Source organism: Apteryx rowi, unplaced genomic scaffold (genome assembly GCF_003343035.1).
Source record: "Apteryx rowi isolate R43461 unplaced genomic scaffold, aptRow1 scaffold_95, whole genome shotgun sequence".
Taxonomy (NCBI): Eukaryota; Metazoa; Chordata; class Aves; order Apterygiformes; family Apterygidae; genus Apteryx; species Apteryx rowi.
In genome coordinates, this window is record NW_020451260.1 from 380,826 (window position 1) to 408,757 (window position 27,932).

Genomic DNA, 27,932 nt, shown 5'->3' on the forward strand with positions numbered 1-27,932 from the left:
TCACCCATCCCACCCCCCCCATCAGCTAAACGTTACCGCATTGTCCCTGTTGGATCATCAAGTTTCCCTGCCTTCCTAAATGCACAGCTCAGTTCTCCAGCGGTGTCGGCAACAAGCCCATGTCCTGCACACATCAGGCCCAGCTGGGCAAGGCGCATGAGAGGCACCACCCCAAATCCTGCCAATACAAGGTCTCCAGACGTCTTAACTTAGGCCTTTGTTTGGAAAAGCTAAAACCCAGGTTAGGTGAGTGTGACTATATTCAACATCTACTAGATTATATATGCTGATGGCCAATAACGCAGGCTACGGGGCGATTCACGAGGGACAAAATGGACAGTAGCTGGCTTGGAAGTGGGCAGGCATCAGGCAGCAGATGAAGGATTAGCAGAATAGTGGTTCGGGTGTCTCAACTCCATTTAATCGCAACGTTGGGGTGTGAGATTGCTGCCAATGGGCAGCTGTCATATTCCCCTGGCCAAGAACCCCTCTAGGTCCAACTGCCTGTTGGCAACCCCAGATCTCCTGGACAGGAGGAGAGAGAACTGGTGTGGCAGCTGCAAATGTGGATTGGCTTGTGCCGTGGCTGGAGGGTAGCATGTAGCCAGTCACACATGGTAAACGAGGGCATAACTGGAAATTGCTTCTATAATTCAGCAGTCAGATGGACAAGTGTTATCTGCACACAAAAGAAGCGATGAGCTCACTACCTAGTACATTCTCCCCAAACTAGCACCATCAGCTCACACCTATGACTGTTTCCTGCTCACACCTGCTTTTAAACCTGGATTTGAACCTGAATTTCTGTTGGGGTCAATGAGTTCTTAACAATTAATGAAACCTGCAAGAAAAAAAGGGATTTCTCTGCCAAGACTTCAAGGAGTGCARTCAACTGGGAGTCACTCAGCGAGAGAAAACAGTCGTTTACTGTGTGCAGTCTTGGAATTTGCTGTTTGACACGGGCAGAGCAAATGCAGTTCATTCCCATTTGGTAAATTTTACATGAGAAGATTGCAACAAATGCTAGGAGACACGTGTTATCATGGGTCCGCTGGAGCTGGAGACGCAGGCTCCTCTTCCTGGGGTCTCCGAGCACTTTGTGACTGACTCAATTACCCGAGCAGTTCATCTTYTCCTTCTCCAGGCAGTCCTTGGCATGGTCTTCCTGGGAGAGGCTCCGTAAGCATGAGCCCCCACTACTGCACGTGTGACACAGGCAAGCGACTGGGGACCCTCTCCCACACTCTCCTTCATTTTAGACTCAGGCTGTATCCAGCTCAATCTTGGGTCAACCTTTATGGGACTCTCCCTCATAGGAAGGTGCAAACAACATTTTTCAAGTCAGATCTACACCTGGATTATTGTGCCAGAACAGAGCAATCAAGGTGCCCTTACCCCTGCAACCGTTTCATTAAACTGGTAAGATAATTGAGGCGCATGTGTGTGTTCAAAGAGCAGAGAAAAAACACAAGCAGTAATCCTTGTGATGGCCTGTATTTTTCCTCTTCATGCAGCTAAGACCATCAATACAAGGATATTTAGGCAGCAAATACAGCAAGGAGTACAGGTGACTTTTATAGCATACACTGCCTTGCACAGCAGCCTGGTGACGATGGAAACCCAGGCTGGCCCGGCTGCTGGAGCTGTAATCGGCCCCRAGAATGGGACTTCTCTGTGGCTAATGAGTCCATCTGCGTTCGAGAGCATCCAGCTGCTCTGACCTTGTGCACTTAAGCCTGACCTCCTTCCTTAGCCCCGTCCCCAGTTCAGATCATTAGCTGATGAGTAACCACTGCTGCCGAGGACTAATGGCTCGTTTGCTGCTAAACAGCCAAAAGCGATCAGCGAGGGGGYGAAGAGCTTAATGCAGGCCACTGTCAACATGCCCACGTGGGTGAGCGCTGYTGTCATTATTTTGGGCAAAACTCCCAGTGAAGCCTGCAAATACCTGCAACGCCCTGGCTTCACACCTAAGATCATCAGTGAAGGTTTGGCCCCACTGAGGTCAGTGCACAACCTCCTCCTGGAGTCAGGGCAGGATCYGGCGCCACACTTTTCTCAAGCAATGCTGGGCTTCAACTTTAACTTCTACTTAAAGAAGTTGGCTCTTCTCTCAAGAGACAGAGGCCTGCATTGCGGCTTCTAACCGTGGCAAGGGGARCTCAGGGACACAACAGCTTGCAACATGACATCTAAAATCACTATTTGAGGCTCAGGAGAATCCTCACAGGATGAGGCTATAAATGGGAGTCACTGGGGTAGACAAAGGCTGGGCCTGAATTACAGTTTCATTAACCGATTGCCATGAAGAGGTGCCTCARGAACAGAGCCTGAGAACAACTGCACTTGTGACATACCCTCTGAGCCAGCAAAGACAGAGCCGGAGAAAATGCCTTGGTAGCATTTTCCAAATAGGATGGTGCATCGCGGCGAGCAGCCCAGGCCTCATTCTCGCATTCCCAAAACGCACGCAAGATGAAAGCTACAAAGCAAACAGGCTTGCATGTGGCTTTTCTCTCAGCCACAAGGTCCCTTTTAGCTACTTGGGTCGGTTTCTAGATGAATCCAACACACCCTCCTGGATATGACCTAAGGTTTCTAATTACCCTCCTTGAATGCATCAYGAAGATGCCACATCAGCTCACCCATGAGCCTGCTCGTTGCCTTGCCCTCAGCAGTCAGGCTATGGGGGCACACCATGTGGGAGACAGCCTGATAAATCTGTACCAGGCTGTGACACAGAGGGTGGTGTTCAGCTCTCAGACACAGAGATTTGGGCGCCTGCATGTAAGAGTTGGATTTAGTTGCCTAAACAGACCTTCCCATCGCCATGTTAGACTCCCTAGGTGATGCAAGGCTCCCTGCACAGGACTGCCGGATCCGACGCTGGACCTGCACCCTGCTAGATTGACAGCTGGAGCCTAAGTAGGATGCCTTAGGGTAAAACTAGACACTTATATCTAGCAACTGAATAATGAGCTGCATGTCTACATGTGTGCCGGCAAGCTGGCTGTCTAAGCTCTTACTGTAGTCAATGCRGTCAGTGGTGTCTGCAGAGCTATTCAGTTACTCAAATATCACTATCTACTTCGGGGTGAAACACCCTCTAGTCTCCACTGACTATAATGGGAGATTAGGCATCTTAGTTCACACCTTAATCTTCTGCTGCAGCCCACCTTGAGCTCCTGGTCTGAGTTTTGATAGATCCAAAATTAAATTAATTTGTATTAGAAGAGGATGCCCTTCAGCTTTGCATTCTCAAGCCTGTGCTATGACACAGTGGAGTGGAACAGCCCCGGCACATAAACACTTGCAGAATGGTTACAATGTTGTATATCTCTCCGATAATACCATTAAAAAGAAGAAATTTGACAAAGAAAGGAGAAAGAGCAACTGATACCCAAACCTATGTCATGAATCATTCACCAAATGGAATTTGCTGTCTAATTTTAAAATAAACTTATAAGTTGTTTCCAAAGTGCTGTTTCCAAACACCCTCTATTAATCTGGGAAGCAGAGGCTGCTAAAGGCTGTATTACATTACATCTCAATCAGATATTACTTTAAACCATCCAGGACTTTGGGGATCAATTTTCTCATCTTTTTGACATCACCTGAAAGCCAAACATYGTAAAATGCCTTTCCTGCAATTCAGCTTTAACTAATCAGCCTAGGTCTGGGGACCAGAGTTCATCTCAGAGCTCCCCTCCCGCCTAGGTGACCCCAGGCTCTTTCCAGAGGACTCTGCCCATTTCCTTGATATTCTSTCAAGAGTCTTTGACCTTACCTTCACATCCAGATGCACTCAGGAGAGCCTACCTTAGTGCATCAGTAAGGTGCCACAACCATTTTCTAGCAGGCTTAATAACTGTGAGCTAGGTAGGGAGCTATAGGCAAACCCTGCCATGCTGTCAGACAGAAACGACGGTGAATCCTGGCTTCAGCGAAGACATGGAGAAAACTGCTGGTTTTGGAATAATCCTCCTTCCAGGCATTTGGCTTTATGTCAAGATATTGAAATGCTTGGTGGAAAGAAGACACCTGGGGTCATACTCTCCTCGCCTAGTCTTACGTATCTGCAGAAAAATGCCCACATCCAGGCTAGTTAGCAAGACTCCCTTCATAGGCAAAGGAGAGAAGCTACAGCAAGATCCAACTGACCTGTGCTAGACATCTATCTAAGGAAAAGAGGAAATTCCCCCATTCAAAACTGCTCTTACTTCTCTCCATTGACTCTAAAGGGAGTCTGGACCACTACTGCGGAGGTGGCCACAACCCAGACATCTAAATGTGGACAGACACGTTCTAGCTAGCCAGAAAAAYTTCTGCTCAGATGAAAACGCAATTTCTCTCAGCTAACAGAGCAACTCCAGAGCCTGAGCCTCACTAAAAGTCCATGTCATCCCCAATGACATGGAAGTCACTGGCATCAAGGTAACCAAGACACTGAAGTCCCTTCAGAAAATCCCACCTGCCAAGTCTATTTTGCAAAATGCATTTCTGTCACACACTGCCACGTGTGAGGATTTCATTGCCTAGGGCAGTGATTGTCATGACTATTGCCATTTTTAATGAAAACTCCTTTTTGTGCACAGAGGAACTTTGGTTCATGGGCTCGGGACGGTGGCCATGTGGGTGGGTGGGGGCAGGACCCACAGGAACCACGGGGGCACCATGCAGGCATGGTGCTCTCCCTTGCAGGATCGGGAGCAGGACTTGCAGGAGATGGATGGCTCAGCTCTCCCAAACCAGGGAGAGGTGTGTGAATGCAAGAGATACTGAGGCGGAGGAGTGTCCCGGATGTGTCTCTGGGCTCACATCCTTTCCCATTTCTAGCCCGCAATTTTCCCCTCCCTGTGTAAAAATGGAAATAATGATCTCAACTGCTTTTGGAAAGTGCTTTGAATCTACCGATGAAAAGTGCTAAATAAGATCTCATTGCATTGTTATAATAATGGAGGGAGAGGGAAAGCCACTAGGAGAAGTTGAAGAGGGGAAAACCCCATGTAATAAATAATAGTCTATAAATTATATATATCGAATGCATTAAAAAACCAATCCTCCGAGCAGCAGCTGCTTCATTCTTTATTGTTGATAGCATCAATATAACAGGGGAAATTACCACCTTGTGTTCTGCAACACATCACACTGACTTTCCTTTAAAAACTCTAATGTACCCTGATTGCAAAGTCAATTTAAAATTTACCATAAAACACAGAATCTCGTAAACTTTACAACCCCAATCACACTCACTCAGTGCTTTTGCTCAGCTCAAATGCACAGGCACCTGCTTCGCTTTGCAGAGCAGATATACRACGACACGCTGCAGACAGCAGATGGGTGAGCAGATCAGGCCATTACAACGGAGATCTGCCTGCTGCCAGTTCCAGCCACTCCGGTGGAAAAAACAGGAAGTCAGTTTGGAAAACGAGCTGGCAAATGGGGATAGTGGAAGTACCCTTTGAGCTCCATGAGACAGTTCATCCCACATATCAGCTCTCATTTATAGCACAATGAAAAGTAGCCAAGTCAGAATCAAATTTGATGAGACCCTGAGTGCAGTTGAGGGAATTTCGGTGCCTTGAAAGCACCGTGCTGTGGTGGGACCAGAACCCCGCGATGCTGAGCCAGCCTCTCTCCCTGCACAGGCACATGTTTAAGATACTGCCATYTGAGCCCCTTTGCAGGCTCTGATGAAAAACCGTAAGTCACTTCCCTGCACCCAGGTTCGACCCAAGGTGAACCTGGTGTGGACTTTTCAATGAAGGCGGGGAGCACGGACCTATGGCAGCGCTGAGACTCCATCATTTGTTCTTGCAGACATGGGTTCCACTCATGTGGCTGACGAGGGAAAATTGATTAGGCTTCTTGTTCGGCTTCCTACACAAAACCAACTCTTTTTGTTTCTGATTAAAGTGTTGTCATTGACACAAAGCCCATCTCTGTGAAGGGGGACAAAGGATTTTGGTTGAAGCAATGGAAGAAGCTGCACATTTCAGAAGGCACCTCCCCAGCAGCTTTAAAACACTGCTCCCTGCATGCCTGTGCTACGCTTACACTCCCTATGTTCCCAAGCTTAAAATTCTACCCAGATTTGCTTTCAGCTCAAAATTGCTGTATACATTTAGGGAGGATCTACGAAAACCTGTTATATGTCATTTCTGCAATCAGCCCCTTGTATTTGTGCCTGACAAAGTTGTAAGGAGCCAGATGCTTGAAGAAGGAGCTTGAGGTGCAAGGGTTAAACCCAGAAGAGGAGAGGAAGGACTTGGGGATGAAGCAGTTGATCAAAGGGTAGCTTAGAAGTTATTTAAAAATAAACCAGAAAGTAGAACTTCCAGGCAGTTGCTGCTGTAATTACAATGCAGACAACGGAGCCATGGTGCTGTTAAGGTTACTGTATTTTCCTAGCAGCTGTGTTTAATTTACTTAAAACATGAAAAGCCATCAGGTCAGATCCCATTAGCAGAACCACTCTGGAGGAGTACAAGAGCCCAGCCAGCCCAGCGCTGCAGAAAGGCAGAGGGTAAAACACAAATGCAAAATGCCCCTAAACAAGTAAGAGAGGTTCCTGCCATGGCCAACAAGAACACACATCTCCTTCGGCCTTGGCCTGCAGCGGACGTGGCTGGTCACTCATGCTTGCCATTTGGCAGGCCCCGTCCATCTCCCCCCGACAGAGCTCATCTACTGATGTGGACTCCTAATGTCAGAGCAGGAAAGGCGACGCTAAGATAACCATAGGCAGAAATCAATGAAGATATCTCTGCTGGCTGTAGTGGAGAAGGTGCTTGAGAAATCAGGAATCAAACATCTAGGAAAGTCCTTGGATTACGCCTGTCCTATAGTCTGGGGCAGCGGGCTTTCTATGTGCCCTACAACCTGCTTATGAACATACACATCATCTCCTCTGGACCCCTCTGCTCTCAAAGCATCCTCCTGACTTTCATGSTGCATTAGAGAGGAAACCCGCTTGTCCTAAACCATGCTCAAAATCTCCCTCGCACATGGGAGTTTTGTGGTTTTGTGGGGTCAGGCTTTCACCTCTGCAGTTTTGTTCACACGTACCGAATTGAGGCCACGTTTCATAAGGAGCCTTTTCAAAACAGGACTGAAAACTAAAACCTCYTTGTCAGTAAAAACATTCTAGAGATCTTTTTCTGTTTGGGGTTTCTTTTTTTTTCATTCATTTAACGTTGGCTCAACACTCTTTCCACAGAAAGGAACATCAAGGTTTCATTCACTATTCATGGTTCCTACCAGTTTGCTTCTATTTCTAAAATTAGGAACCTGAGTTACTTAATTGCTAGGACAAAAGGTGTTAGATCATGTTGCAGTCCCTGCACACCATKGTAAGTGTTTCTGCAGCCACCTACAACCATCTCAGTCAACCACGGACTGAAATTCGGACACAGCCTGCTTCACTAGCCCTAAACAGCAGAGTGAGACCGTGCAGCTTTAACCAGCGCTGATCCAAACAGGAACAGAGCTGAAGACCCAGACAGAACATTATATGCTGTGGGCTCCCTTCTGCACATGATTCAAATGCAGTCATTCCATTAAAGAATGAGGCAAAGAATAAAATAAAACAAAACAAAACAAAACAAAACAAAACAAAATAAAATAAAATAAAATAAAAATAAAATAATGCTGAGATGCCATAGGAAGGAAGCCGCAGCTTCCTGACCCCAAAAGCCAGCACTGGGTGGACGGGATTTGTTTACAGAAACTCTGAAAACCTCAGACCAAATTGCATTACACTTGTTGATGATCACTGGTGCTTCTACACTGCCAGGAGCCCTTCTGAAATCAGCAGCTGATACCGCCTGTAGAGGATCCCGATCTGGCCTTGGCGTAGCTAGAACAGCTTAGGATTGCTCTTTCAAAATGAACTCATCCTTCGYGGCTTAGAAAGGTGTGAGACTTGTTTGCATAATAAATGACAAGGCAAAGATACAGATTTCCAATGGATTCCCCCCGCCCCTCTTCTGTTTGAAAAAAAATCTATTTATTCTGAGTGAATCGGCTCTTTTCCAGATAAATGTTGTTTGTAGTCAGTTTAGCTCTGCGAGATACACATTCTTTTGCATGCCCGTAATGAATTTTCACAGCTAGAGCCCTAATCCAGTCTAGTCGTGGAGGGTTTATCAGGACCTYTTATTTTATTTCTACTGGTAAATGGGAATTGCTTTCCTTATCGCTATCTAGAAGCACCTGAGTGATTTTTGCTTCATATTTCCTGTCCCACTGGAATTCAGGATGTGGTGTTATCTGATACCGTACAATTGTCACTCATGTTAGTTGCCTTTTTATTTTAATTTGTTGGATTTATTGCTTTTTTTTCCTAAGTTAAGAGATTTCGCTTTAAGATTTGAGTCCCTTCTGATCACATTTCTGCAGTGGATTTTCTGGAAGACTGCGTCAAGGCTTSTCTTGTCTTCATCTGCCTGATGCATCTGTATTTTGGATCTGGGACTAGTCTCTCCGAAGCAGCAATGTGCTTTTTTTTACCCTGAACTGGCCACAGTGTTATGCCCTTGGCCATTTCTAAAATCCAGAAGAAGACACCCCTCCACAGGCTTTCCTTGTGACAGGGGTCTAAAAGCTGGGCTTGCCCCAACCAAGATCTCACAGATACCCCYGGAGGTCTAGCTATCACCCATCCTTTTGCATGGGAAACTCCAGGACTGTTTGTAGATGCCTCCTTGGGCACCAGTATCAAAAATCAGCGAAAGCCCAGGTTTCCCCTATATCCGCAGTCTGGAGAGAAGCCGGGAGGAGCATGTTGAGGTGCCGCTATGAGGACAAGCTATGGAGGCACTTTGGTGGCTCATCAGTTACCACTGCCTGGGCTGCACACAGTCCCCCGAGGAAGCACAAAACTGCGAAACAAGGCGACATTACTCCTAGCWCTTGGCTTTAAAAGCAAATAAAACTAAGAGAGCAGGGGACTTGCTGACAGTGACCGCTGTGGTTGCTGTAACCAGAGAGCAGGTACATAGATCTTAGCTCCAGAAAAGTGAAACCACTGTTGCTGGAAAGGCACAAGATGACATATAAATCCTATAGATAACACAGTGATGGATCAGTAGTGGCAAGGCATTAACCTTCACTCTTGAGGAGACACCCAAATGATAACACCTGTAGCCATGCCACTCCAGAGTTATCTGTCTTGTCACTTGTGAAGATAAATCTATCCGACCTAAACCATCGTTCTGCGCCCCCTCCATCTTGCTCACTCCAAATCCTGATAGATACAGCCAGAGATTGGGAAAATCACACCTAATAATCAATTGAGTGTGTGTACCAAGGCTCACATGGAAACCATTTCCTTACAGTATGTTAAAATAATTCCAGAGAGCAGAGAAAAACACAGTAGGCTTCAAGTCCAGTCTGCAGGGAAAGTGCTGCATGTCAGTGACAACTGTGGAAGGACAGAAAACAGCTACCAAAACCTTAGGGAGCTGTCACGCACAGGAAAATGTAAGTTAATTAAAGCCACTTAAACAAATACATCTGGGATAGGGAGCTGGGATGTAAGGAGAGGGAATGAAGTGATACTAAAAGCTCAGACACAYGGAAAATCCCAGTTAGGAGGCAATGAAACCCATCCTGCAAAATCCAGAGAAGCAGCATTCCTGGGAGTGAACCTCTGAGCCCAGAGCAGCAACRGAGAGGTCAGGGAGACCCTCTGCCGCCCCGGGGCAGCGCCTTGCCTCGAGGCACCAACCCCCCCCACCAAGACCAAGGGGAGGCCCAGATGCAGCAGGCCAGCTCCTCAGCTGGAAAACATCTGCAAGGCTATGCTGATGCTCTCATAGACCGAGCTGTGCTGGCTTGGGATTATAAATCCATTCCTTGCTTTTCTAAACACATCTTCCCTGCTGTGCCTATTGCACCATTCTGCTGAACATGTGCCCAAACTGCCCCACAGTGAAGCTTTTGCTGGTTGCTTTCAGCGATACTTTGGTGTTTCTGGAGTACTTTACAAATGCCCCTAGCAAAGAGGAACAATCAGGATGCATTTGAGTTCCCTAAATATCCAGTGTTACTTGAGATGCCTCAAGGTGTCCCAGAGCTCTGCACAGGCCTGGCAAATAAGACACAGGACCAGCACCTCCGTTGTTGCTGCTCCCTTTCACATGGACTGACTGAGGCTTTGGTTACCTAGGGGGTCTCCTTGTGGTGAGATGGGAAGCCCAGTTCCTCCTGTGGACTGCAGTGGGAGGCCAGGGACACAGAAGTAGTGTCAAGAATGCAGCCAAACTGCTTCACAAGATACAAGAGCAAAGCATCCATCTGGCTACAAGTGTGAGGGACAAAAATCCATCTCAAGCAAACACTGCCAGGACCAATATCACCTTCACCTTTAGCCCTGGTCCTCCTCCAAGCGCAGTCCCTAGGCTTCCTGCAGCAGCACCGAYCTCTCTCCCTCCTGACCCTCCAGAGCAGACTTGTCTGCTGCTGTGCTAAAACAATGAGTACAGGCTACTCACAGCAGATCGTGCTGATATAAAGGCAAAAGGGGAGAGATCTAGATAGGCCCTGTCTGATACATGCATCATAGCTTTGGATTTAGATGCATGAAGCTCACCAAGACAGGAAGCCTGAAAGTCGGTTTGAGTTGTTTTGAGGCATAATCCAGCTACTGTGCTTTAACCTTATGGCTCCATCACATGCGAGTTTGTTTTTGTTAAAAGCAGCTCTAAACAAGCTTAAAATGCTGGCCCCTTCTATTTTCCGTTGAGTATTACATTCACAAGTGGTATCAAAATATCCACACAAGCTTTAAGGTTGTGGAGAACTTGCATTTGCTACTGCTGCCACTCCAATCAGCAGCTTAAGACACCTCTGCTTGGAAAGCAGCCCTGGCCAGCCTAAATTCAAGGCAGACAGGAAGGGAAACAGCAAAGTCGTCTGCACACCATCAAATCCCTGCCACAGGATGACAGCACGCGAGACAGCGCTGCCTCTGAGAGGAAGCCTTGCCATGACATCAGCCCCAACCCAGTTTGAAGACAGGCAGCACGGAAACAGAGCTCTAGCAGCAAGGAAAATCCAGGCTTCAAAGACATCTTAGTCAGGTTCCCCTTCCTCCTCTCTCTTCTGGGAAGCTGGCGACACAGGGACCCCAACGCCAACCCAACAGCACTGTCCTCCAGTGAAACCGGGAGGTTATTGAAATGTGGTTATTGTGGTTATCAGGGAGCTGTCTATAATAAAGGAGTCAGATCACAGGGGAAAACATCAGAGGTCTCTTTTCTCACCCCGGAGCTCATTTCCAGCCTAATCTTTCAGTAGGTCAAGGGACCCTCTTTGTCCTCCAGGTCTCACATCTTTACAAGAGCAGCACAGCCCCCGACCATTCCTGGATGGAGGGGATCCTGTGTAAGGGCTGCAACAAGGAAACAAAAAAATCAAGCTTTGCTGCAGATCTTAATCAGGGGTCTTATTCCAATCTCTTGGAGGGATTAACTCATCATAACTGTCCATGGCTCTAGAGAGAACACTTTAGCCTGGACTCCAAATATAGCCCCGTATGGCATTTCCCCCTCCGTGCAGCACCAGCCCTGTGGGCAGGCAGCCAAGGCATCCCCACCCATGCCCCCAGCCCCTTCCCTTCCAAGGGCTACTTCCTTACTGAAGCCCAGCTGGCCGCCCTCACCCACCAGGACTGACAGATTTGTGCAGTCCCTTTAGGGTGGGGTAGGAACATTTATTTCCTCTTTTCCAAAAGAAAAGAAAAAAAAAAAAGCAATTAACCTTTTCCTCCCCTTGCAAGGGGCAAGAAACATCCTGGTCACAGAAATAGTTCCAGAACTAAGACTAAGAGATCCACTCACACAGCCATGCCAATGCTCTTCTGGCTTAACTAAAATTAAAAGCCTACCTAGCATCATGTGTGGGCCTTCAAGAAACTGTCACCGGAGACTGCATGATTAGAGGGACCAGACTGTGACCTGACAGCTGAAGGTCTATTCCCAGCTACGCCAAGGGATTCTCATGTGAGTCACCACATGCTTTGTCACCTCTGTTTCCCCAAAGATAAAAGAAGGGCAGGGAAACTCAGCCCTTCCAGACTGGATCTAGGACCAGATATTGATATTGCTGCTCTTCTGGGAGGCTAAGGTGGTTCAGTTGCTTGTGTTTTGGACAACAGAGCATGGAGTGGCCTTCCCAGTCCTTTGGGCTGAACTGTCCAGCCCTCTAAGAGACGCAAAGAAGAGCAGATCCATAGGTAAACCTAGCAACTTCTGCAGACTTACACGAGAGGAAGAATAATCCCATCTCTCCATCTCACGGTCTATCCTGGGGTGCCTCAGGCCCCTCTGTCCTTTCCAGAGCAACTCCCATTTACCCCATCTGTTCACAGAGACCGCTTTTGACCCTCTGGTAGTTCATAGGTTTGGCATGCCCAGCATGCTTACAGTACTGGGAGCGCTGCCGGACAGACGCTCAGCAGGCAGATACTCTGCTACGGACACGGAGGCACCAGGACGACGGAGGAATTATAGCCAGGTCTTGTGTGACCACCTCTGGTGCCTGTCCAAATGCAAGCTAGAGATCTAATGGTATTTAAAAAAGAAAAGTACAGGATAACCCCAGTGTCCTGGCCAACGTCCCCTCTCTCACGCAATGAAACAGGTTCTCCTCTGTAGGGCTGTGAGAGAGCTATTGTTAAGCACATAATGACTGCTCCATTTGGCTACACAGTCAGCATTCAGCTCATTACTTTGCAAAGCGCTTTGAAATGCACTGAATATGAAAGGTGCTCTATCAGACCAAATTCGGCTCCATTTGATATTACAATACAGTGTATTTTGTCATGCATCTTTTGTCCTGTGTCTTTTGATGGCATCCAATTGTTCCCATAATTCAGTATTTCGGAGTCATTAGTTTGAATTAGTAAAGTCCTGCTGCCGGACTTTTTAAAGGCTCTGTTCTAAGGCTACAAAGAGTCGATCCGAGTTGTCCTGCTTTCACTGAGCTAAAACCGCTGCAGAGAGCGTTTCGGGGGGGATGCAGGCAGTCTGCTCGAACTCTACTCTTCCGCTGCAGGCACTGGGAAATGCATGTACCACCAGACTGCGGTGTGTGGTCACAGGGGGCTGCTACTTTATGGCCAGAAGGGAACCTATATGTCCTTTCATCTCATACCTCAGATGAGACCAGATGAAGAGCTTCATCCAGTCACTTCTGTATTTATACAGCACATCCCACAGAGTTCAGGTTTCTCTTCCAGAAATGCCCCATTCTTGGTTTCGAGGCACCAAGTGCTGAAGAATTCACCTTTTTCTGGGTAATGTGGCCCTTCACTAGGCCACCTCTGTGGTAAAAATGTCCGAATGTGCCTRGTTTTATTCGCTAACCCCTTGTTCTTGTTACGCCTCTCCGGCTATATCAGAGAGGCTCTTAGTATCAGGTCTCTCCTACTCTGGAGGTATGTCCACATTGAAATCAAGCACGCTGTTTCCTCACTGCCCTGTATCCTCCTGGACCTCTGCTGGGATGCTCACTCAGACTGTCCCTCGCCCTGAACAGGAATTTGGTGCTAGGACATTTTCACTGGAGGATCTTAGTCCTTCCAAGCTTGTGTTCTTGCCTTGGCCAGGCACACCGGAGGGTGCCGACTCACAGGACAAGGCTCGCTGACTTTCCCAGGCTTCCCCTCGGAGGGTGGGTTGTGAGCTTGCGGCCAGGTGATGTCTGCATGGGGAGAAGCTACCAACCCCGACCAGCCACCCTGCTCGCTGCTGACATACAAATTCCCCTGGTGTCCCTCTCATAGACTCCCAGGCCCGCAGCTGTGCCGGGAACGAGCCCTCGTTCCAAAACCTCCTCTGCTCTTTGSAGCTTCTCGGACAAACTCGCTGCCAAGAGCAACTGCTTGTGCTCTGTGACCTCCCTCCTAACCCATTTTCTCCCCGCTGTCTCCCACCCCTCCAAATTGGAAGGTAAAGCAGTTCCCATTGGTGGGCACTGCCTCCCATTTGGACCCCAAGTCTGGATTTGACCTTCAACATCCGATTCAGTGTTTCACTGCACCAGTGCCAAGTCCCTTGGCATTCACCAACACCTGGCTAGAGCTGATGCTAGATGAGGGGCCGTCCTCTGCACCGATTCCCTGCTCTGTAATACCAGGGAATACACACTCCACGATATCCAGCTGGTTTGAAAATGTCTGATCCACAGGTATGCATTTAGCACAGGAAGCCCATGAAAGTGAGACTGCACCACCATAAATCAGGTTTAACATCAGAGTGGCTGCACTGTGTCAGGCTAAAGGGCCTGCAGCCCAATATCCCATCTCCAGCAGTGGCTACGGGTTGTACGAACTGGGGCAGCACAGCCTACCTCACTGGGTATATACTCCTGACTGCCGGCAATACACATCCTAGATACTTCCGGAGCCGGTGGTTGTATCTGCAGCCCTGTACTTAATAGCCCTTGATGGACCTTTTGTCCACAAATTTCTCTGATTGTTTTTTGCAGCCATTTATATTTTTGGCATCCGCAACATCCTGTGGCAACAAGTTCCACAGCTTAATTACATGTTTTATGAAAAAGGACTTCCTTTTATTTAAGGCCTCTGCCCAGTCGCTTCATACAATTCTTCTCTAGCTCTCGTGTGGTGAGACACAACAAGGAACTGTTCCCTATCCACCTCCACTCCACTCCACCTCCACTCCAGCTGGGTTTTATAACCCAGCTGTATATCTCCTCAGCTCCTTCTCCTCCACACCGAAGGGCTTAGTCTATTTGGCCTCTCTTCACATAGAAGCTGTCCCATGTTGCTCTTCCTCCTCCTCATCCTCTCTGTGCTGTCTCTCATTCCGCAGAATATCCATCTCACGCCAGTAACACTGAGAGCCCTCACACACCAAATGCAGCACATGCTTTTGGCTCCTTCCTTCTGACCAGGTCCTACYGACCTGTCTGCCGTGACAGATCCTTGAGTCTGTCAACCTGCTGCCATAAGGAAGAGCTTCCAGCACCTGCCCATTAAAAGAAGCAAATCCCCAGCCACGGCCTCTCCCTGACACATGAACCAAGGCACCTCAGCTATGTCCCCATCCCCGTAACACAACACTTGTTGCTTCAGCAGCAGAAGCCAAGGAAATCTGGAAGGACTGATCTCCAAGAGGAACCAGTCATCAATGAAGAAAATAAATAGYGTCCTTTCCAAAATAGCCCTCCACTGTATTCCATCTTCCGCATGTCCACCTTCTAGTGTTCAAGGTCCTGATGTAGCAAAAACACTTAAACACATGCTTAACTGTACACAAGGGAGCAGTCCTGCCAAAATCAATAAGCGATGCATCTGCTGACTGAATTATGAGATCAATAGCATGTTTCCTCTGCTCCAAAGACAGGTTCTTATTGATGAGACCTGGCCACATGAATCAGCCACTGTCACAYACCAGCAGGGCCCTTTGCAAGCTCCAACAGCCCAGTGCACGCATGCAGTTGTGAAGCTAGCACCCAAAGGTGTCGATAGCTGTGAGCAAGGACAGCTGGTCTCTGGAAGTGGTTCGCAGAGATCTGAATTTCAAGCAACGAGAGCAAGATTATGCTTTAACCCAGGGGCTGGCAGGCAATGATTTTAGTTTCTGTGCTATGCCATGTGGCAACACTTCCAAGGGAGCTCAGCCACAGTTCCCAGCACCCCTCCCTGCCTCTCCTCTCCACCCAGCAGTAGCAATGCAGAATATAACCAGACCACTCCCCAGAACATAAATAGCAAGGAGTACACGTTACGTACCAGCACTGGGAGCACTGACACTCTGAAAAGATCTGAGATGCTTTCTGCCTTTCAGCCCCAAAGGCCTTTGCCTTTTTCTGGTGTGCTTTGCAGCACAGATCGGCTCAGAGTCAAACTCATAGTGTCTCTCATTTTAAGAGATTTATTTCCCCCCTAAATTAGGAGCTCCTCCAACATGAGCCAGATCAGCAGGTGACCTTGGAAAGCTTCTTCCCACCTGCCTATACAACTGGACAATCGGCCTAATTGGCACGGGTGTAAATCAAAGGCAGACATCCCACCACAGGTTTCTCTCTAGCCTGGATGCAGTGTGGGCACTGCAGTCATGAAATAAAACAAGGAGCAAACCAACCTTATAGGCCATCCACTTCCATGGGGAACGTGAGGAAGAGCCCAGCACTGAATGCAGCTTCTCTAGCAGGCTGTCATTTTTCATGCCCACATGTAGAGTCTCCTCCATTCCCTAAGGATTTCCCTGAAAATTATCGCATAGCTCATCCCACCAAATATTAGCAACAGCACTTGCAGCACAACCAAATGCAGACAATTCACACCTCTCGCAATGCATTTTCTTAAGTAACACTGTACAATAAAACAGTCTGCCCAGATTCCAGTGTAATCTAAAAACAACTTTATGGCTTCTAATTTTAGCACTAATCTTCCTTTGCTATGGTTGTGTGATTTCTAATTATTTTATCCCCAAGTCTTGCTCTGATGGATAGTTGTACCTTTTCCAATACAGAGTGACTTGTAAAGTGCCTTTAAAAAATATGCTGATCATTTCACATTAATTTCCAGTTCCTACACAAATAATATTCTCACACATGGCTTCACTGGGGAAATATTATTATTATTATTAAAATAATAATAATAAAAGCAATACAAATTTTAAAAGGAAGCTTTATTTTTAAGACGATCCCAGTCTGATCCTGCAAACCCTATATTTTTTCTTAAAAGTTGTTAAGGGGCATAAATCCGTTATCCAGATACGGATCTCTTAATAATTTAGTGCCTTTGGCTTGGCATTGTTCCCAGAACATTTTGCCTTTATCTGTCTTTATTTTCAGGTTACAACAAACTGAGGAATAATCGGCTATGTTGAAATCTTGGAGAGACTTTGTGAGGAATTGTGAGAAGTGATGCTGGAGACGCAGCTGCCCTGATGCGCTCTGTGAGCGTGGGTGGGTGGGTGGGTGTGCATGTGTAGTCACCGGCACGAGGACAAGAGAAGCTGTAACAACATTTTCTATTCATTTTTGACTCATCCAGCATTTCTGAATGGATTTTTGCCTCTCCCTATGCCTGCCTCATTAAAAGCCCCGGAGGTATATGAATCAGTGGGCAGCCTGCACCCCGGGGAGGCTATAGAAAATGCAAGCGCTTTGATATTGCCACATTTTCGCTTTTACAAATAAATTAGGACAGGTTCGGCTTGGCATGTGTGTAACTGCCAGGGGAAGGGCTGTATTCAGACCGGTGAACACAGCACCCAAGACCTACATAGGTACCTAGATTCAAAAGACACGGCATGGCTCTGGGTCTGGTGGCCAGGCCTGCTGGACTTAGGCTCCTTGCATAGCCACCAGAGAGAAGCGGTGGTGTATTCTTGATCTGAACCGAACCCTGATCTTGAATCTGATACTGTCAAATTTGCACAAAAATTTGGTGGGGAGAGCATGCTGCTTGCAGAAGGTTTCCGGATGCTGAGGCAGTTAGGTCAGCATCCGAGATGCACATYGGTCAAGCCTTAGAGCAGCCTCCACCGCCAACGTGCAGACCGGCGGGGCTGCCGGTGGGACCTGCAGTCAACCGGCACCGCAGGGACGTACATGAAGAAACAGTAGATGTTTGGATTTACACTGCACTCCTAATAAACCAGGCGATTGGAAAACATCCATTTGACCTGTGACATTTTTGTTTTAGTTACTCTCAAAGCTTTGACAGCAGCAGTTTAAACACAGAGCATGTGAGCACAGGCACTGAAAAAACTCCCCGTCCCCACAAATCCAAAGTGTATGTGACAAAATATCAYRCCACAGCCTTGATGGTGAACACATTTCTCCTTTCGCATTCTTCATTTTCCTTTCTTTCACTTTCTGAGTCTGTTTCAACCTTCATGTCGTCTCCCTCCCTATAGGAAACTTGAGCTTAGCTCCCCACCATCCACTACAATTTTCAAGAGAGAAGGATATGGGTTGTTTCTTTTTCATTCTCCGTACAATGCTGTGCATAGAGTATTTGAAATGGAGATTGTCAAAACAGGAAACAGTCCAGTCAAAGTCCTCAGGCCTGGGTCCCGAAAATGTCACTGTACAGAGCTACAACTGCATGAGAATAGGCCTCTGTTGCAGTAAGGAYGAAGGGCGTCCTGGGAAGGCGAAGCCGATAAAATGCAATCTACTATCTTGCCACTGTAATACTGTTCTTCCTTTCTCCTGAAATAAAAACTGATCTTGAGAGCTGGGGTTTAACTGCAGCTGAAATCAGTGGGAAGCTGCTTTTTATTAACCGCCTTTTTTTGGAAAAATCTTATAGATGGGGTTAAAAATTACAACCTTCTACTGGCTGATACTTTCACCAGCATACAGAATTTAATAAAGAATATACTCTTGCTCAGAAACCCAACCTGACAAGAAAATCATTCATTCTTCGTGTTTTAGGGTAACATCYGTACGTAACACTGTGCTGGCTTCATTCTTACTCAGTTCTCTRAAACTCACCTAGAGGCTCCATCCATGGACCATGGGTCCATGCTTTTCAAGCTCAGGCCCTGAATTTCAGCTGGCATTGTTGGGCTGGAAAAACCAATCTTGGACCAAACCCTGCCCGTGTCCCCAGTGCAAGCCCCTGTGCTGACAGCAAGGGAGCTCCATGAGGATGCAGAGCAGGGCACAATTTGGTTTCCAAGCAGACTCTTTGGTTTCCCTCTATCCACCTTGGAGCAAATATTCAGAAATCATGAGGAAGATAGTCAAATGGATAACACTGAGGCCAGATTCAGAAGAGAGAAGGCAGCTGCTGTGTACACAGGTAAATAAAGGTAAGATTTTCACCATCTATTTTTTCTGCTGAAAACAGCTGCTAGATTTATTTTGAAAAGCAGGCTCATGAACTCATAGGTTTTGAGCACTTCTTAAAACTCTGGTCTGAACAAGGGTCCTCTCCAACAAGCATTTGATATTTTGAGCCTTTGATTGATTTTGATGGGAGTGATTTTTTTTTTTTTTTTAGTGGTTTTACAGCTTTCTCCAAGTTAAGGTCAGGAGAGCTTCCCAACCAGAATAGCTGTTAACCACTGCCAGAATGAGGATCAAGAAATTCCCTCTCTGGAAGTAGAGGAGATGATTGATTGTTTTATTTTGGGGAGAGGTGGTGTGGTCATGTTTTCTTTGGAACATGAGTTATTACTGTAGTGTCAAGCCACTGATCTACAGAGTGACAACATTCAGGAAAAAAATAAAAGGAAGAGTCATTTAGCCAGGAAAGTTGTTTGTCTGCTGCACCTGGCTTTCAGCAACAGCCTCCGCTCCACCAACTTCCAAGCAAATTAGCCAGCAGGAGGATATATTGTGGTAGGCAATCAAATGCAACAGGATTTGAACAAAACCTGGTGCTTTTGTCCAGCCACTGGAATCTAACAATTTTCATGTGGCACTGCAGCCATCTTTGAGCCCTGGAAGAATGTAATCCTGGTGCACTTGGGTCAATAAGTCCAAGGGAATTGAATTCAGTGCTGACTGAGGCATTCATTTGTCACAGAGCTACACACAGATACAGAAACTAAATAGAACAGGTTAATAGGTTTGTAGACTGGACACYGAGGAATATCAATACAGACTTTCTGCATAATGCAGAACATCAAATCTCACCCACAATCTGTACAGAGACTTAGAATAATTACCTAGGACCGGATCCTTAAGGGTGCTGAACGCAGTCAAGTGGTCGCAGTTCCCATAGAGTTGGGTCTCTCAGGGGCTCTCAGCAGGATCAACCTTCGAGCCTAGACAAAACAAGATAGAGCAGTGTTAGCCCAGTCTTTTATAAAAAACCTGTACAACCAATAATAACAAAATCACATGGCAGCTCCAGGTGCCAGCCCTGTATTCCTACATGGAGAGCTAGCACAAGACCTTGGCGATGGTCAGCGCTCCCCAGCCTAGAGGCGTTCTCTCTAGATCAGGGACAGATGCCAGTGGCATATGGGAGAGAAACTACACCACGATGGACGTGCCCACAGAGCTTCAGTCCACATCCAGCACCATCCAAATTATGTTTTTCAGGAGCGCTGCATTACGCATGCCATCACACATGAATACGCACACTGTGAACGCAGGCCCTGAGCAAACACACCTCCCTAACAGAACTGAAACTCGGCGGCTGTCTTGCCAAGACTACCAGCACCGATAAACCTGGTGATAAGATAAGCCCACCGGGTTTCCAGCAAGGAAGTCTAGAAACACCTCGCTGTATTCCCGGCAGGCTGGCAGCGACGCAGAGCAAATCAGCCCTGAGTGGGCACTGCCACACCAAACACAGATGAAACGGCGGGAAGAGTGACGGGGACAGGATGAAGGCACTTCTGTCTGTATGGCTCTTTGTTTTTGGAGGTCCCCTGAGATGCCTGGCTCAGGGTGGCCAAGTCCTCCTTCTTCTTCCCCTATAAGGGGAGCGGATGAGGGGAGGAAAACAATGCGCTCTCCTCACTGCCCTAATAAAAGAACAAAAGCGCAGTGATCCCATCCAAAAATGTCTTTTGAGGAACAGATGATCGAGCCCAAAGGCCCAGGATTTCTATTTATTTATTTCTGGATGAATTCCAGCCCGGCAGCGTCTTTCTGTCCTTCCTCTAGGCTCTTAGAGGACTTGTTCAAAACAGCAGGGATCGTGCAACGTTGCTACATGGGCCTTGGATGGACACCACACCTCACCTAAGAAATAACACGCGACTCTGGAAGTACCCATCAACAGACATCGAGCCAAAAGGCTCAGTACCCCACCGCTCCCTCTTGCGCCTGGGCATGAAGAAACCAGCTCGCCCACTTGTGACATCTGGCGCCTGTCGGAGGTGACGAAACCAGAGGGGAGGTTTCCCCACCRCATCCCCTGCGCCGCCGCACGCCCTGCCCCACGGCGAGGTCCTGCTGCAAGCCCGGACAGGCGCCGAGGGCACCCACGTCCCCGGCAGGGAGCTCCTGGCATCGCCGCCCGCACCCTCGCCGTCAAGCCCCAGCCTGCCGCACCAAAGCGAAGGTGGGGACGGCCGGGGCCGGGGCAGATTTCCCCGGGGGAAGTAGGAAACACAAAGCAAAGCCCTTTTCATCGCCTCCTCCACGGGACAGCAAGCRCCGCCTGTGCCTTCTCGCAGAAGGGTGGAGAGAGGGAGGAAGGCGGCGACGCTGCCAACCTCGGGCGAGGAGGAGGGGGGTGAGGTGCCGGGGCAGGGCGCGGGGAGCCGGGYGGTCCCCGGGGAAGCAGCGGGTGGGATGCGTGCATTGGTTCGGTGGCGTGGAAGGGACCAGGGGACGCAGGGTGGGGGTGGTGAGTCACCAGGACGTAGCAGTGGGCCACCCAGCACCCAGGCTGCCGGGGCTGGGAGGGGTGAAGGCAAGAGCTGGGAAAGGGCAACGCAGCGCAGGAGATTTGCCGCGGGGCAGGGCCGCGCGTGAGAGCACCCGGGCTCACGCGGGCGCCGTGATTCACAGCCCTGGTTCGGCGGGGTGCGTTAGGCAGGAAGGGCCCCGAGGTGCTGAAAGATCCTCGGAGACGACGGCGGTGCCCGAGCCCGCGGCAGGGCACAGCGGTCCCCGCTCCCACGCCCCTGCCCGACAGCACGGACCCACCAAAAGCCATACCCCCAAGCAGGTATCACTACCGCCAGGGTTTTCCAGGCCAAATCCTGCCCCCAGCCCCCTTTGCAGCCTGGTTCGCATCCCACTGGGACAAAACCCACTGAAGTCAAAACCAGGATCCGACCTCTCCCTGTCCAGTGGTGGTGGCTGCTGCAAAGCAGAAGGGGATTTCTGCCTTGCTGATTGCTCATGGAAAGTCCCTGACCTGCCCACAACCATGGAAAAATGGAAAATATAACTTTAATACCAACTTGGTGGCACGCTCTCTATTTTTCTCTCCTGTGACTAGTTACCATGGATAGATTTCTGAGGTCGACAGTGCAATTGTTCACAGCACTGCTCCTATTTAACAGAAGATGAGCAAATCATCCCGTTCGTACTGTACTTTAATTTCCAGAAATTCTTTGTTCGTTTGTTTGCTTAAATTATTTCTCTAATTTAAAGAAACAATGCAGTCTTACAAAATGATGGCCCAAATCTCTTGAGTAACCCTGCTGTGGTTCATTACTTTTACGCTAGTTAACAAGGAAGGTAATTTCCCTAAGGTTTAATAGAAAATCTTCTTTCCATAACGCAGAGAGGCAGGACATTTTAACAAACTTACTACCGCATTCCAATTATGTCGCTGGTGAGGGATATCCTTGGCAAGGCACAAGTCCTCCTCAGGGGTCCAGCATAAAATCAGGTACCCTAAATTGAGTTTTCTTCACTCAAAGTGGAGTTTCAGTTCAGACTGTGTGCGCTATCCCCTCAACTGGGATAGGGGAACTGAGCACCCCAAAATGGGATGACAAATGCAAAAATCAGGTGCTTGAGTTGACGCTTGCTCATCAGCCACCCCTGCCTTCTGCTGAGCATAGCTTCTCTCACAACACCGGCATCAGCTTCCTTTGGGAATGAGCTCCTGAAGCATCACAGTTCTCATCCCAAAACGTGGACTGGCTTATCTCAGTACACCAGCATGAAATCTGTGATACTGGAGGGACACATCTGCACGCAGAGCAGATGTCTCGCTGGGGTGGGTGTGCCAGAAGAGATAGGCATATGGCTGTGATCGCCAGGACCTTCAGCCCTCGCACTAGGTCTGCCACCAGTGTCTCTCAGAGCTCTGTCCTCATGCCCAGGACGGCAGCTACACCTCAACAGAGCTTTTCCCCCTCTGGCTGCACGGACACGTCCTTTAGCAGGAGCTCAGAAGGACAGTAACGGTACCACACCACATTAGTGCCACATTATGGACCATCTCTGCACTTCTGTTTTCCTAAGAAAGAAATGGATCGCAAAGCAAGCAGGACACATGCTCATTGCCTGACCACAAAGTGCCTTTCTCAACAGCTTTGCAAATCTCTTTGCATGAAAAAACAGAACATGTTATAAAGAAGCCTTAATCTGATGGTGATGACCTCTACTGTCACGTGGGTCTCCTGAACATCTCGCAGGAAGGACGATCATGAGTGTGTGAGGAGGCAGACCTTCTCTTTGCACAGCATAAACTGGTGCAATCTGGCCAGCAGTACCCAAGTGGTTAATCAAACACAGATGAGAGATGTAACAGATCAGAAACACACTGAAAAACAAGCAAACACCTCAAACGTATAACAGCCCAGAAAACCTCTATTGAGACACACGTGCAGGTGAACTGCGTCGAGGAGTTCATGAACCACTGCCGCAATTCCTCTTACCATGCAACGGCGTCAAACTCCAGTGACGTTTAGCAAGCAGCTCTTGGGACAACATCATACCAACGCCTTGGCACGTAGTTTCTTTTCCCCTCTATGCCTATGCTGGGTGAGAAGCACTGCTGGCTAAACTGCCATTACCTACAAGGGCATTTGCCCTACAAGTGCTTCTGCAGCCCTGCTGAACAGCTCCTTTTAATATTATTTATACAATAGGATTTGTCAAGCAACAGCTACAGATGTTTGCACACAGTCTTCTCTCTTATCCAGACGGGGAACTGTGATAATACCGGGTGCCTCGGACACACCACATAAATAATAAATAATAGCCTGGTTAATCACAAACAGTTGGTGAACAATCTAGAGATTCCCACAGACTCCCTGCTGCAGGAAAGGAAATAAGAAAATGTCCTGACCTAAGCAGAGGTGAGTCCCACATACACACACACACACACAGATCACAGGGAGATCACAGGAGCTGTTTGCAGATCGCTTACCGAACATGAATAATTCAAGCTGAAGCAGCTTGAAGTATGAGAACAGATAGTAGATGTGAGCTCGCCACTGGTGCTTTTGCAGGTTTTATTTTATTAAGCAAGCCAAAGAAACCACAAACCAAAACAAAAGTTCTCAGTCTAGTGTTGCCGGTCTCTTGACTTAACTACAAATCTCATGCTATACATGGTTTTACCAGATCCGCAGCTGCCAACTTATTATAAGCATCCTTTCCCTTTCTTTTCAAGGCAGTTTTGTGATTTGAGGTGGGGAGAGGGAAGGACGCGTGTTTTTCAGATCTTTGGGAGATACCAACAGAGGTAGCATTGCCTAATTACAAGAAGCAACAGGTCATGCCTTCTGGAAAAAAAAGAAGTTTCCTYTGAGCGATCACACCAGCTATCAACTTCCAGGCCTCCTCCCACTCCCACTGACTTTTCCGGGAACAGAAACAGCACTGAAAAGGAGAAAAAAAAAAGTCCTAGAGCTGCTGCTTCATTTTTCCTAAGCGAGAAATAATGTAGGTAGTGACACAGGCAAAGAGCAACCCTGATGGTCTTGTGGATGCTGGACGCCTGCCATCCAGGGTAGCGAAAGCCTCGGTGGGAGGGCACGGACAGAGAGGCCTCTTGATTCCTTGGGGCATGGGTAATTAGAGCTTGGAAAGTCTTTCCTCTCTTTTCTCTCCTCATTTCAGCTGTTAGAAAACACCAGTCTCCCTTGTGGGATTTACTCTGCCAGGGAATGGCAGTGAGTGTCAGTGCCACACATCCTGAAATGCTGCAACTGCCAGCTGTGCCTCAAATTTATGGTAGCGTGACTGGAGTTAGCAATAACTGCGCTGAGCCCCGAAGAGTCCTGAGGATCAGAGCAGGAGCCAGGGACTCTCAGAGACCAGTTTAAAACCTTCAGACCCTTCCGCCCCAGAAGAGTTAATGCTTTAGTGGGGTTCAGCTCTGCAGGAGAACAGATAGGGAAAAAAGATGCCAGGGAGGAAAACGGAAAAGAGAAGAAACAAAAACAAAAACAAAAAAAACAGAAAGAAAGAAGGGGTGTTTTCTCCTCCTTATTCTGCAAGAAAAAGAGAGCTCAGGTCAGAAGCAATGAGAGCCCCATCAGTTTATTGGGGCTTTTGGACACATCTGAGCCAAGCATGAGGGTCCTCTGGACAAGAGCACTAGCCAGCGCATCCAGGTGTTGTCACCACCCATGTTGTTGCATTGCCCAGAAATCCTGGTCACCAGCTCTACTAGGTACTGTACAAAACAGTCCTGCCCAAGAAAGCCTTCCACTCCCACTAAAATGAGAGGAGGCAAACGATGCATAACGACGGATGGCAATGGGTGAAGAAACAAGTCACCGCTGAGCACCTGGACAGGTTGCGAGCTCGGTACAGTAGCCATGCAGTCATCGGGTTCCTCACAGGCACCAAGGCGAAGGACGATTTGAAGGAAGGACATGAAGGAGGCAGCAAGGAAGCTTTGCACACGTCCAAGAGAAGGTGCTTCTCAGCAAGGGAGCATGATGGGGAAGAAACATAAGCACAAAGGTACTTGCTGGAATAATGCAAAAGGCTGACTGGAGGCAGGCAACGTGTGTGTGTACGTGAACATTTTTAGGTGAATGCTCCAAAGCCCATAGGGGTCATTGGAAAGAAGCCCTTCCTGACTCCAGGGTATTTCCACGCTCTGGGAAAGGCATCATCTCCTGGCCTGCCTTCTGTGGTCAGGAGCCACCCCACTTCCCATGCACCTGAGGCTCTCATTCCCATGCTCTGTAGAAGTACTCCAGCATCAGAAGTCTTCCCCCTCACCCCTTCTAATCACGGCAATCCCATCAGCCATTTACACTGAAGCGATGGCTACTTCCCAGTCCTTATCTCCTGATGCCTAGAAATCTCTGCTACTACCAAAGCAAAGCTGTGTGGCCTGGCCTCACTGCTGAGAAGACCTCCTTCTTCTCCAGAGTTAATGGAAGGTCAATGTTTTCCACATTTAGAGGGAATGTCTTCTTTCTAAACTGTTTTCTTTCTTCCTGTTTGTCTTTGGTTGTCTAGAGCCTTTCTCCACTCTAGCCATCTGGTGAATAACACTCAAGTGTCAGTCTGACAATGCTATCGTGGGAGATAACCCTGTCACGGAAACCCTATCAAGGAGGTGGGATTAAGGAGCACCACAAACATTTSTGAAGAAGCCAGGATCACAGGACTGTCTACAATGGAAGAGAATAAGCTAACTTCCTCAAGCATGCCGAAAAATACCCGTCAGCTCTGGCTCCCTCCATGACCTGCTCTTTACCAGTAACACAAGTGCCCTGGGTCACTGAGATGCAATTTTCATTTCATGTGTGCAGCACTACTAAAAACCTGAAAGGAGCCAGTGCAACTCTCCAGTATGGAGGCAGAAAATGAGGAACTAGGCCAGGGCACACGTCTCTCCTGTGGGAATGCTCCCTCTACAATAAGGTTAGAAGACAGATGGGTAAAATGGATCCACGGAATAAGGGTCTCTTGCCAATCAGCCCCAAGAAAGTGGCCTGGTGTCTGCCAAGTGAGCCTAGAGATTCTTCATCCCAAGAGAAGTTGAGGTGTCACGGCTGGATTTGACAAATAAGACCCTGCCTTAGCAGGGTTTTCAAAGCTCCCTGAGGGAGAGACATGCTCCAACTCTGCTGACATTCTCTGGGATTTGGGAACCCCTTGGAAAATCCAGTCTTACATGTAAAGTGTCCTGCTTCAGTTCTCTCTGATATACTCAGAGGTGTGCTAATGCCAGGCCTGGATTTGGCCCCAAAAGTGCACACTAGGCTCTTCTCCAGATGAATTTGAAGAAAACTGCTGTGCATATTGAAAACACACCTGCTCATATTCCCCTCACACACATGCATGTGTTTCTTTCATATTGCATGAAATGTATCTGATTCAAAAATTACAGTGATAGTAAAAGACATTCATCCAAGATTGCAACATAAAAAGTCCCAACAAACTTTGTTCTTACAGTAAAATATTTAGACAAGAACCATTCAGCCATCCCACCCAAGCTAGCYGCAACCTCTTTGAAGTTACCAGCAAACAAATCTATGCTTTCAAATTGTCCTTGAGCGTAAAAATATGGACTGTACCCACACTTGCTCCCAGTCTTATTAAGCTACTGCTTAATCTTCTGAATTAAAAATATCCTTCAGCATCATTGCCTATAGCGTCCTTGATCTAGAAAGCTCAGGTCTGGAAGTGATTTCTCACCAGTGTCTAGTACAAAGGCTCTATCACCCACATTAAGAAAACTTCACTTCCATGTTTAGCATAAGCTGTACATCACTGGTAGGAAACCTGTTTCTTGCTGATAGTCACGTAGGTCTTTACAGACCTAAAGCAGGCCACAAATTACGCATCATCCTGTTACCCCAAAATAATTATTTGGCCATGCACCACATCTGATCCTCAGGGCTGTGGGTTCCCCACCCTTGTTTTTTCATTCCGTGTAGAGAAATTAGCTAACTAATATATGTTTGACAGATGTTCTTTGAAAGAGATATCAAGGCTTCAAAACACAAAATGATGAAAGGAGTAATCTAGTAGATTAGACTGACCAGAAAAGCAAGGATTGTAGCGCGACGGTGGAAAGCTCAGCTTTAAATCTTTCTCTGATATTTATGATGCTTTTATTTGCATATCAAACTACTTGCCAATTAACTGCATATAAATCCTTGATGAAATTACACAGTGGAGCTCTCCAAAGTTAAGAAATGCCAGGGCTGGGCTGCATAATTGCCCTTAACTCTGTCCCTCCAGGTGTTCCTGTTCTAGATCATCCTGAATGATCATGTATGATTTCTCAACAATACAACAGAACAACGTGTGTCTTTTGCAGTTTCAAAGACATATATGCAACATTTCCATATCCTATAAGCTATGCTGTGTGTGCTGGGACCTCCGCTTCTACTGTGGCCAATTCGGTATCATTATTTTTTCATTCTCCTCTAGCTAGTTACATCTGAATGCTGCCTCTTGTCTCAGACTGCAATCTCTTTAGGGCAGACTTTGACTCTGTTGTGGCTTTATACAACACCTAGGGAAGCGGGGATCCTGCTTGAAGCGTGGGCCCTCCAAGTGACTCGGGAATGCAAACAGTAATAAAGACACATGCT